This window comes from Podarcis gaigeae (genome assembly GCF_964106915.1).
Source record: "Podarcis gaigeae genome assembly, chromosome: 12".
NCBI classification, from domain to species: domain Eukaryota; kingdom Metazoa; phylum Chordata; class Lepidosauria; order Squamata; family Lacertidae; genus Podarcis; species Podarcis gaigeae.
The window spans coordinates 43861658-43874010 of NC_139688.1; the positions used below are offsets into that span (position 1 = coordinate 43861658).

General features: G+C 40.9%; 1 protein-coding gene across 10 annotated transcripts in view; it reads left to right on the top strand.

Moving 5' to 3' along the window:
- RBMS3 (RNA binding motif single stranded interacting protein 3) overlaps positions 1-12353 on the top strand; it is a gene marked incomplete at its 3' end in the record, with an annotated part of 741806 nt that overhangs the window by 581180 nt on the left and 148273 nt on the right. The window lies entirely within an intron of this gene.

The following is a 12353-nucleotide window of genomic DNA, read 5'->3' on the forward strand; positions in this document are numbered from 1 at the left end:
CATATTTCATTTTGCTAAGGGAATGTTTATATAGATTGTTTCCCCAAAGGTTCATTCTTTAAAAACAAACGAGATTTACTGGACGCATCTTTAAATGCTAGGACTTTCCCATTTCTGCATAAAAATGACTAACTGCATCCGCAGGCAAGCAATATGAAATGAACTCTGGCTAAATTCATGCAAGCCTCTATCCCAACAGGAATTCCCAGACATGAAGATCTCAGAGTCATTTATGGCTTATAAGAGCTGGAGTAAAACATGACAAAAGGAGGCATTCATCTGTCTTTACAAGTAATCACTTGGGATGTAACTGTGGTTTGTGTTTGCTTCTGGTCAAAAGGTCAAGCAATAATATAGCCCTATAAAGTCTCTCAAAACCTCTGACACTTTCCCCACACTGCACATTTAGTGTCCTTCCATTCACCTCGGCTCCATGGCCAGAAATTTCTTGGTGAGGGGAACTAGAGAGGTGGAGAATGAAATTGGAGCAGCCAGAACATAAATGCAAAGGGCCTAACAAGTTTAAAGTTATTTAATTGTTTTACTTTGTGAACAGTTAAGATTGCTGCTTGCATGGTTTTTGTCTCCAGAACTAGAATAGCTCGAGGCTCAATTTGGAAAGAAGAATAAAGCACATTTCGTAAGTCTGACTTTGTATTGGGGTGAGGGGTTATTGTGTTTCTGCTAGCCAAACCCCAAGCTTTTGGTATAATATTTAAACCCCATAAACTATATGCCTGTGATGGGGGAACCTGCAGCCATCCAGATGCTGCTGGACTACAACTTCCACCATCCCTGACCCTTGGCCTTGCTGACTGGGGCTGTTGGGAATTAGAGTCCAACAGTATTTGGTGGGGCCACAGATTCCCCACTTCTGTTAGAAGTGCATAGGCTCAATCTGTGTAGTCAGTGACTTCTGCCTTCTTCATTGTGCAGACAGAACTTGTGTGCGTTCAAATGCAGATAGACTCTTTCTGGCTTTACACAGGAGCTACATAGTGGTGTGTGAAATTCTCCTCTGCAGTCTGTGAGCTTTCTGATAACAGTACTAGGAAGCAGGGATGGAAGAATCCTGAAGTGGCAGGCTGGCCATTCCAGGACCGCTGTAGTTGCAGCTCTGATTTCACTTAAGTGTCTTCTAAACATGACCAAGGATAGTCAAATGCATGACTGTAATGGTTATAGGGGTTGCTCGTGCGTAAGTTGCCGCCACTCCTGGCTAGGTTACCTGGTTAAACCTTTTCCTGGCTGGACAGCCCTTCACTCCGTGGCTGTTTCAGTCGCTGGCAGAATCCGTCAGTGGGCGTTTCTTGAACCTCTTCCAGCAAAGAAGTTCTTTGACGCCAAGTCTCTGCCTACTCTCCCTGCGCGGAAGTCTTCTGCGCAGGGTGGGTGTGGGTAGCGGAGGACCCGTCCTCTCCCCGCTGGTCTCCGGCAAGGAGTCCTGGAGCCCCCTCGCCGATTCCCCCATCTGCCCCCCTTTACCCCTGTGACCAATGCACAGAATAGCTGCGGTTTGCTGAAAAAAACCTTTTTTACAACTAAAGAACTATAATCAACGATTCGGCTGCTAAAAGGGAGGCCTCTGTAAGTTTGCACAAATGTCTAAATGACTTTATAAATAAGGACCAGTGCCTCAGATTGAGAAAAAAATAAAATGAAGAAGCAACCCAACCAGCTTGTAAAGGATCAGAGTTAATACACTCAAGGATTGTCCTCACTTCCCTTTTCTCTGCTCTTTTCAGGCAAAGTCATGAAAACCCACTCTTTAAAGCTCACTCGGAACAAACAGCAATCTGCAGCAAATCCAACTGCATGTTTGTTCCGATTGAGCACTAAAGTGCAGGTTTTTGTGGGAAAACTCCAGGTAAAAAATAAAGCAAACAATTAGACTCTGAGCTTTTAAGCGTCAACCTGTGCCTGGAAAGAGCGAGCAAAAGGTAATTGTGGATTCAAAAGTTTGGTGGTAGTGTTGTGGACTAATTGAAGTTTTTTGGATGCTGTTCAAGGACAGCCTGATGTAGATCATGTCATGATATTCCAGTCTGGAGGTTATTAAAGCAAGAATGACTGTGACCAGGTTAGCGTATTGCAGAAAAGGGTGCAGCTGGCATTCCAGCAGCTTATATTTCTGCTGCCTCTGGCCTGGCTCCTCCGCCTGAACATGTCATTGAGTGCCAGTTGAGCTGTTCCACGCTTTCTGGAATCTCCTTCTGGGCTATTGAGCTGCCAACCTGCCTCCCAGGTTGCCCTCCTGGCTACCAGCCCTGACAGTAACTGAATAGTATCCACTCCAAATAGAGGCTTGGAGTCTGTCTGTGTCTCTGATTCAGGACATCCTTGCACACCTCTGAGGGTATTGGGGTGTGTAGAGTCATATCTGCTCAATATTCCTTGCTTATTTCAGTTGTAAATATGCAGCTTCATATATGAATTCCTCTATGTGTGAAGGGAAGGGTATGTGTGGGCCTCCCTACACAAGCCATGCGCCTTGGCATGAACATGCAGCTTTGTGTGGGAGCCAGTGTGTGAATAAGCTAGGAGCCATTTCTCTTTCCATCAGTAGCAGCTGTCAAAATAGGGGTTAACAGACTGGCTTAGAATTAAAAGAGCATAAAAAACGAGACAACCAGACTCTGCACTGGCTTATGATAGTTCTGGTTGAATTAGGTCAATATTTTGTGCTCAATAAAAAAACAAACTAACAAACCGCAGATCTGATATTATGTTCGAAAGACACAGTCCACTGCTGGCTCCCTTGCAACCAAAAATGAGAAGAAAATCCAATCATTATTGGCAGATAATATGTGTGATGGAGGGTTCTGCGACAAATACAGTAAACAAACCAGCCGGTGCACAGCTTTCAGCAATATCTACTTTTGGAATTGGGGGCACCATTCGTAAACACATTTACTAAGCATCAGTCTCCGTCAGTTCATTTAGGAGAATTTGCCTGTGTATATAAACTATGCAAGCTGAACATTAGTGCCAATATATTAAATATAATACTATAGGAACAATGGCACTCTTTGTAGCAAAAAGTTTGTTTTGTTTTATTTTCTGTTTATAGTTAGTATCCTTAAAATTGCTGGTTCGTGGACATACGTTAACCACATATTTAAACAAGTGGTATTTTCCTTTAAATTAACTGTTAAATCAATTATTTGTTTCCTGTCAGCAGCAGGTGGCTTCTTTTTGTTGATGGGCTGAGGGAAATACTTTTTTGTATCAATATCAGTGCATGCCAAATAACAACAAATCTAAACTATACTTTGTAATATGCAAGTGCAAGAGTTAGAAGAGTGTTTTCTGTATGGAGTTATCGGGAGATTCATTGGGTAGTTCCATTTAGCCTAAATATAATCTGATGTGTGTTTAGCAAAATGTAATGTCATGTGAATTATGGTACTGGAGGAGACTCTTGAGAGTCCCATGGACTGCAAGAAGATCAAACCTATCCATTCTTAAGGAAATTAGCCCCGAGTGCTCACTGGAAGGGCAGAGGCTCCAATACTTTGGCCACCTCATGAGAAGAGAAGATTGCCTGGAAAAGACCCTGATGTTGGGAAAGATGGAGGGCACAAGGAGAAGGGGACGACATAGGACAAGATGGTTGGACAGTGTTCTCGAAGCTACCAGCATGAGTTTGACTAAACTGCTGGAGGCAGTGGAAGACAGGAGTGCCTGGAGTGCTCTGGTCCATGGGGTCACAAAGAGTCGGACATGACTAAACAACAAATGTCATGTGAGAAAGGTTCTGCATGTTTGGTTTCACACAGACAATGCAACTAATGAGTTCTAGAGTTGCAACCCCTTGACATAAAATTTCTGATGTTCTGGTAAGGCATGGGTCAGAGTCTGCTGGGTGAAGCCTGGCAGACTATAGAAAACACTCCATTTATCCAAGGCAGGGTTGGGGAACTTGTGGTACTCCAGATGTCTTTTTTTTATAATAATTTTTTATTGATTTTCCAACACAAATTAAAAAACAAAACAACGCACAATACATAGACAAACAAAACATATAAACATGTATAATGTCAAAACCTCTTTTTCATAAACCTTACTTCCCAGACTTCCCCTTACCTCCCCTTTTCTGCATCCCTGTTTTAAAATTTCCTCAACAACCCCTCACTCCAATTAACTAATTGCTCATTTTCTTTTTTTTAGCTTCTTCTCATACTTAGTCATTCAGTAATTCTATATTTTTTCCTTTCCCTTGACATTTTAGCATTCATTAATTTTACAACAGTTCTTGAGATATACTTTAAATTTCTTCCAATCTTCTTCCACCGTCTCTTTTTCTTGGTCACGGATTCTGCCCGTCATCTCCGCCAATCCCATGTAGTCAATCACCTCCGTCTGCCATTCTTCCAGTGTGGGTAGTTCTTGTGTCTTCCAATACTTTGCTAAAAGGATCCTTGCTGCTGTGGTAGCATACATAAAAAACGTCCTATCCTTCCTTGACACCAATTGGCCGACCATGCCCAGGAGAAATGCCTCTGGTTTCTTATGAAAAGTACATTTAAGTACCTTCTTAATTTCATTATAAATCATTTCCCAGAAGGCTTTAATCCTCGGGCAAGTCCACCAAAGGTGATAAAAGGTACCTTCAGTCGCGTTGCATTTCCAACATTTATTATTGGGCAGATGGTAAATTTTTGCAAGCTTGACTGGGGTCATGTACCACCTATAAATCATTTTCATAATATTTTCTCTTAAGGCATTGCATGCCGTGAATTTTATACCGGTGGTCCATAACTGTTCCCAGTCTGCAAACATAATGTCATAACCAATGTCTTGTGCCCATTTAATCATAACTGATTTAACTGTCTCATCTAGTGTACTCCACTTCAACAGCAGGTTATACATTCTTGACAAATTCTTAGTATTGGGTTCTAACAGTTCTGTTTCTAATTTTCTGTTTCTCCATCTGGAAGCCAATTTTCCTGTCTTGTTTAAACACCTCCATTATTTGATGGTAATGAAGCCAATCTCGTACTTTAGACTTCATTTTTTCATAACTCTGCAATTTAGTTGTTCCACTCTCTTGCTCTAAGATTTCACAGTATTTTGGCCATTTCGATTCCATGTTAAGTTTTTTCACCTCCTTTGCTTCCATTGGTGACAGCCACCTAGGGGTTTTATTTTCCAACAAGTCCTTATATCAAATCCAAACATTGTATAGTGCTTTCCTGACAATATGGTTTTTAAATCCTTTATGAGTTTTTACCTTGCCATACCATATATATGCATGCCAACCAAATCTGTTATCAAATCCTTCCAAGTCCAAAATGTCTGTATTTTCAAGAAGTAGCCAGTCTTTCAACCAGCAGAAAGCTGCCGATTCATAGTACAATCTTAAGTCCGGCAGGGCAAACCCCCCTCTATCTTTTGCATCAGTTAATATCTTAAATTTTATTCTGGGCTTTTTGCCCTGCCAGACAAATTTAGATATGTCTTTCTGCCACTTCCTGAAACAGTCCATTCTGTCCACAATCTGTAATGTCTGAAACAAAAATAGCATTCTAGGCAATACATTCATCTTAATTACAGCAATTCGGCCTAACAAGGAAAGTCTCAGATTTGACCATATTTCTAGATCTTTCCTTACCTCTGTCCAACATTTATCATAGTTATCTTTAAATAAGTTCACATTCTTAGATGTCATGTTAATCCCCAAATATTTCACTTTCTTTGCCACCATTAATCCAGTTTCACTTTGAAACCTCTCTTTTTCAGCATTTGTTAAGTTTTTCTCCAGAACTTTAGTTTTTTGCTTATTCAACTTGAATCCTGCTACCTGACCAAAAGCTTGAATTAGTTCTAGAACTCTTTTCGTACTAGTGTCTGGCTGTTGTAAAGTTAATACTAAGTCATCTGCAAAGGCCCTCAGTTTATATTGTTTGGCTCCGACCTGAATTCCTTTAACCAGCTGGTCCCCCCTAATCATATTTAACAAAACCTCCAAGACAGATATAAAAAGCAGTGGGGATATTGGGCACCCCTGTCGTGTCCCTTTTTCTATAGAAAGTTCTTCAGTAACCACATTGTTTACTATTAACTTTGCTTTTTGTTCAGAATATATTGCACCTATACCATTTTCAAACCCTTGACCTACCCCCATCCCATGGAGATTCTTCTTCATAAAACTCCAAGAAATATTATCAAAAGCTTTCTCCGCATCCACAAATATTAATACAGCCTTCGTGTTGATGTTGACTTCAGATGTCTTGGACTCCAACTCCCATCAGTCTTGGCCAAATGGTCAGGGATGATGGGAGTTGTAGTTCAGCAGCACCTGCTGGGACAGAGGTTGCCCATTCATCCAAGGCATGCAACTGTTGCAGAAGCTTATCAGTAGTAGTGTGCTAGCAAACAATAGCTAAGGCATGTGCTAGGGAACGCCCACAGAGCACAACATAATCCAGATGGAAACTCTACCACAATAAGAAAATATGAAACACAGGCTGTTCTGAAGCATATCCCCAATTACTTGAAATGCTGTGGCTACCTGTCACTACCTTGTACCTTTCTGGTCCTCCTTTGACCTCTTTTTCCTTGCCATGCGCTTACTCACTGAAGCCAGTACTACAGCCGTGGCCGCTCCTTCTTGCCTTTGCCTCCAATTCTTAACAACAGCCGAGAGGTGGTATGTGGCAGCTGTTCTAGATTCTATAGCCTGTGTATGTGAAAAAAGAATTTAGAGCACTGAGTCTCTTTCCTTTGCAGCAGTATCCACAAAAGGGGAAATTTCCCCAGCTGGTTCGCCTACCAGAATGGCCTGTTTACCAGATTTTAAAGCCAAGATAGCCAACCCAAGGTCCTATTTTGTGCAGCCTTATTGTACCCTCCAACATTTCTCCAGTGAAAATAGGGACATCCCATTCCATAATGATAATTTTACTATTTATAACCCGCACATCTTACTGGGTTGCCCCAGCCACTCTGGGCAGCTTCCAAAGTATATAAAAACATAATAAAACATTAACTATTAAAAAAACCAACCACCTTCTCTATACAGGATTGCCTTTAGACACTTTGGGGCTCGGATAACTCCATACCCTCCAACATTTCTCCAATGAAAATAGGGACATCTTAAGGAAAAGTTGGGACATTCTGGGATCAAATTAGAAACCGGGACGGCTTCTCTAAATCAGGGACGTCCCTGGAAAATAGCAGGGATCTTTGGAGGGTCTGCTGTATATTCTAAAGCTGTTCTTAGGATCTCTTCCTATGAATTCTTCTTTCCCACTATAGGGGTGGTTTCTGTGATAATCTCCCATTAGCAGAAACATGTCATATGATGAGACCTTAAGAGAGCAATGAGCTTCTTAATGTATTTTTAAGGGGTGACTGGTCTGTTTTGATTCTGAACGTGTTGCTAATATGCTGGAAATGGACGTTTCCAAGGACTATCTCAAATGAAGTGGATAACACTTTGTTCAACATTTCACATTATCCTCCAACACACAATATAGCCGGATGTTCGAGTCTCTGTGCCCCCTCCTCTTTTATTTCAAAGTGTCTCGGCTTCAGCCATGTGGAGAATTTCAGCTCGAATCAGTTTTGATTGCTCCCAGAAGAGTTCCTTGGCACAACTCTGGAGGCTTGACTCAGATCTTCCTCACTGGCAGCAGTGACAGAATTTCTGGCCACATCCCCTACACAAATGTTCCTAACTGTTTCTCAAGCTCGGCTCTCACAGCAAGGTGCTTGGTGCCAAGTGCTTAAAATGCTCTCACGCTGCAGTTAGTGTAAATATTGTTTTTAACATACCATTAATTTGCTGGACTGCGTTTCCAGCCAGCCAGCCAGCCAGCCGTAATCTGGCATGAGATTTGTGCACACCTGTCTTCACATATACACATTCTCATTCATTCTCTCTCTCTCTCTCTCTCTCTCTCTCTCTCTCTCTCTCTCTCTTGCACGCACACACTAGGGCTGTGTACACACTGTTCTTTTATAGCACATTCAAAGCACGTTCTTTTCCTCAAAGAATTACGGGCGCCAAAGTGCACCCCTCACAGTTCTTTTCCTCAGAGAATTATGGGTGCTGTAGTTTGCCCCTCACAATGCCCAGCAACCTTTAACAATCTCAATCTCTCTCTCTCTCTCTCTCTCTCTCTCTCTCTCCCCCTATATATATACACACACACACACACCCCACCCATCCGGTTGGGTTTCCCCAGCCACTCTGGGCAGCTCCCAACAGAATATTAAAAACACAATAAACCATCAAACTTCCCTATAAAGGGCTGCCTTCAAATGTCTTCTACAAGTCAGATAGTTATTTCCCTGACATCTGATGGGAGGGCTTTCCACAGGGCCAGTTCCACTGCTGAGAAGGCCCTCTGCCTGGTTCCCTGTAACCTCACTTCTCGCAGGGAGGAAACTGCCAGAAGGCCCTCAGAGGGGAACCTCAGTGTCCGGGGCTGAATGATGGGGGTGGAGACACTCCTACAGTGCCCATAATTTTTTGAGGGGAAAATATGCATTGAATGTACATTCCAAATGTGCCAACCGCCCCAAAAGAGGTTTGTAACCCCTGAGATATACAGTCCAGCGGTACCTCAGGTTAAGTACTTCATTTGTTCTGGAGGTCCGTTCTTAACCTGAAACTGTTCTTAACCTGAAGCACCACTTTAGCTAATGGGGCCTCCTGCTGCCGCTGCTCCGCAGCTGCGTGATTTCTGTTCTCATCCTGAAGCAAAGTTCTTAACCCAAGGTACTATTTCTGGGTTAGCAGAGTCTGTAACCTGAAGCATCTGTAACCTGAAACGTATGTAACCCGAGGTACCACTGTAGTTATAAATAATACACTTAAACTTAACTTGTGTACTCATTTGTCTGCTTGGTTAGCAGAACAAACAAAAATACTGTGCTGCAGGATCCTTCCCATCTCACTGTTTCCGTAGGTAAAATCAGTCATGTTGTAAAGTGCAGAGTGGCCTGGGGGCATGGCTTCTGCTTTTGTGTTTGATTCTGGCACAGCTAGCTAACCTCTGAACTTGGTGACATTTTAAAGCAGCCAGTCATAGGAAACAGGCTTATTAGCACATGGTGCATGCAGAGGTGCTTTGGGACAATGACATTAAGAGACCCTTTTTGCCAATGAGTTGGTTCTGTGAGATCCAGCGCCAAGGGTCTTCTGGCAGTTCCTTCATTGTGAGAAGCGAAGTTACAGGGAACCAGGCAGAGGGGCTTTTCAGTAGTGGCGCCCGCCCTGTGGAACGCCCTCCCATCAGATGTCAAGGAAATAAACAACTATCTCACTTTGAGAAGACATCTGAAGGCAGCCCTGTTTAGGGAAGTTGTTAATAATTGATGTTTTAATGTATTTTTAACCTTTTGTTGGAAGCAGTCCAGAGTGGCTGGGGACACCCAGCCAGATCGGTGGGGTAGAACAAAGAAATTATTATTATTATTATTATTATTATTATTATTATTATTATTATTATTATTTCTCTTGCTTCCTTAGCACACTGGTGGACAGTTGTCCTTAGAATGTAGGCTGTGTTTAGGAACAAGGAAACAAGTCTTGATTTTTCACTCTTTCGAGAGGATTGTTTATTTCGTGATGCTTCATTTGCTTTTGAGTATGAACGAAGGAGGCGGACGGGAGACAAAGCTTCCTTGTTTTGTGGGTACATTTGGCTCACGGCTTGGCGGCCATATTGGCACCAAAGTTGCAATTCCACTGCAACCACCAGATGTCTCGGAGCAGCGTGTAATGCCAGAAAAAAGCTTCCTAGTAGCACTGAATTACTACATTTGCCTGGTTCATCCACAAAGTGTTATAAGAAGTTAAGAAGGTTTTGTATTTGACTTAAACACTGTAGTAATTTAGTCATCAGATGGCCACCTATACTTTGTTTTTCTCATTCAAATGTGCCAAATGTAACAGATGGATTATGTTTATAAACCCAAAATGTATGAGGAGAAAACTTCAGCCGTACTTCAAACATTGCTGGAAATGTTAGTGGGTGTTTAAGACATGAAGGTTGCAAGTTTCTTGATAATATGATCAAATATTTCTGCCTTGAATCACTTTGAGGTTCTTATGAAGGATCAGTGATAAATAAATGGTCTAAATAAATGGCAAAGGGAACAAGATGCTAGATTAAATGGACCAATGGCTTGATCCAGCCGTCTGTTATTATGCATACCAATAGTTCTGAAATGATGGAGATTGGAGTAATTCCTGTCTGGGTCATAATTCCTCCACCACAAGAGTGGAATACAATACTATTGCTGTCTGCTGACCTAGGGAACAAGAGCAATTGAGGGATTCTCCCACATGAAAGGCCACAGTTCCTTAGACAGAGTCTGTTACTTTCCTGTCCAACCCATATTTCTGATGGTACTTTTCCTTCCCATACCAGCAGAACAGTTCCAGAGGAGAAGGCAGGCAGGCAGACTCACAGAGATGTGTCACATCTGTTATAGAAGATAACTATTAAAGCCAGTTGCTTATGCTGTTCGCCTCCGGTTGAGTCAAGCAACATTTTTTGTCCATGGTGCCCTTCTTATTTTTGTGTGGGCCCAAAGGCTAGTCCATAAAACATATCATCTTAGTTCAAAGGTGGGCAGTTTATAGCTTACAGCCCAAATACTGATCACAGGCTTGCAGTGTTCTTACAACAATGGCACTCTAATTCAACATCCTGCTATCGAAAAGAAGGCAAGCCTTCACTTTTTGCAGCACCATCGAGAGATTTCGGTACAACAGAAAATGCATGTTTCCTGAGGACTCTCTCCTATTTGCTCTAAACAAGGAGGCTTTTTGTGACTTTATAATTGCTTTTGTCTGCTCCTCTGTCTCCTTTGGATTGGAGGGTTTGTTTGTTTTTTAGTTGTGACAACTGATAGATCATGTTTGCAGGAATATTTGTGAACACGTACACTGTATAGAGTTATTGTGGAGTTGTTCTTGTGGAATATATACCTGGTGTATGTATACATGTGAGAATCATCCTCATTTATGCACTGGAGTTATCCCCCCCCCCCACAGTTTATCTTGTTTAGCAGGTCTTCTGCTGAACTGCCACATGTTTTTATTTTGCCTATATCTATCTATCTATCTATCTATCTATCTATCTATCTATCTATCTATCTATCTATCTATCTATCATCTATCTATCTATCTATCTATCTATCTATCTATATCTATCTATCTATCATCTATCTATCATCTATCTATCTATCTATCTATCTATCTATCTATCTATCTATCTATATCTATCTATCTATCATCTATCTATCTATCATCTATCTATCTATCTATCTATCTATCTATCTATCTATCTATCTATCTATCATCTATCTATCTATCTATCATCTATCTATCATCTATCTATCTATCTATCTATCTATCTATCTATCTATCTATCTATCATCTATCTATCATCTATCTATCTATCTAATCTATCTAATCTATCTAATCTATCTATCTATCTATCTATCTATCTATCTATCTATCTATCTATCATCTATCTATATCTATCTATCTAATCTTCCTCTTCTTCTATCTATCTATATCAGGGGTCAGCAACCTTTTTCAGCCGTGGGCTGGTCCACTGTCCCTCAGACCATGTGGTGGGCTGGACTATATTTTGGGGAAAAAACAATGAACAAATTCCTATGCCCCACAAATAACCCAGAGATGCATTTTAAATAAAAGCATACATTCTACTCATGTAAAAACACCAGGCAGACCCCACAAATAACCCAGAGATGCATTTTAAATAAAAGCACACATTCTACTCATGTAAAAACATGCTGATTCCCGGACTGTCCATGGGCCAGATTGAGAAGGCGATTGGGCCACATCCGACCTGTGGGCCTTAGGTTGCCTACCCCTGATCTCTATCATCTATCTATCTATCATCTATCATCTATCTAGCTATCTATCATCTATATATCTATCTATCATCTATCTATCTATCTATCTATCTATCTATCTATCTATCTATCTATCATCTATCTATCATCTATCTATATCTATCTATCTATCTATCTATCTATCTATCTATCTATCTATCTATCTATCATCTATCTATCTATCATCTATCTATCTATCTATCATCTATCATCCATCTATCTATCTATCTATCTATCTATCTATCTATCTATCTATCTATCATCTATCTATCTATCTATCTATCTATCATCTATCTATCTATCATCTATCTATCTATCTATCTATCTATCTATCTATCTATCTATCTATATCTATCTATCTATCTATCTATCTATCTATCTATCTATCTATCTATCTATATCTATCATCTATCTATCTAGCTATCTATCATCTATCTATCTATATTATCTATCATCTATCTATCTATCAT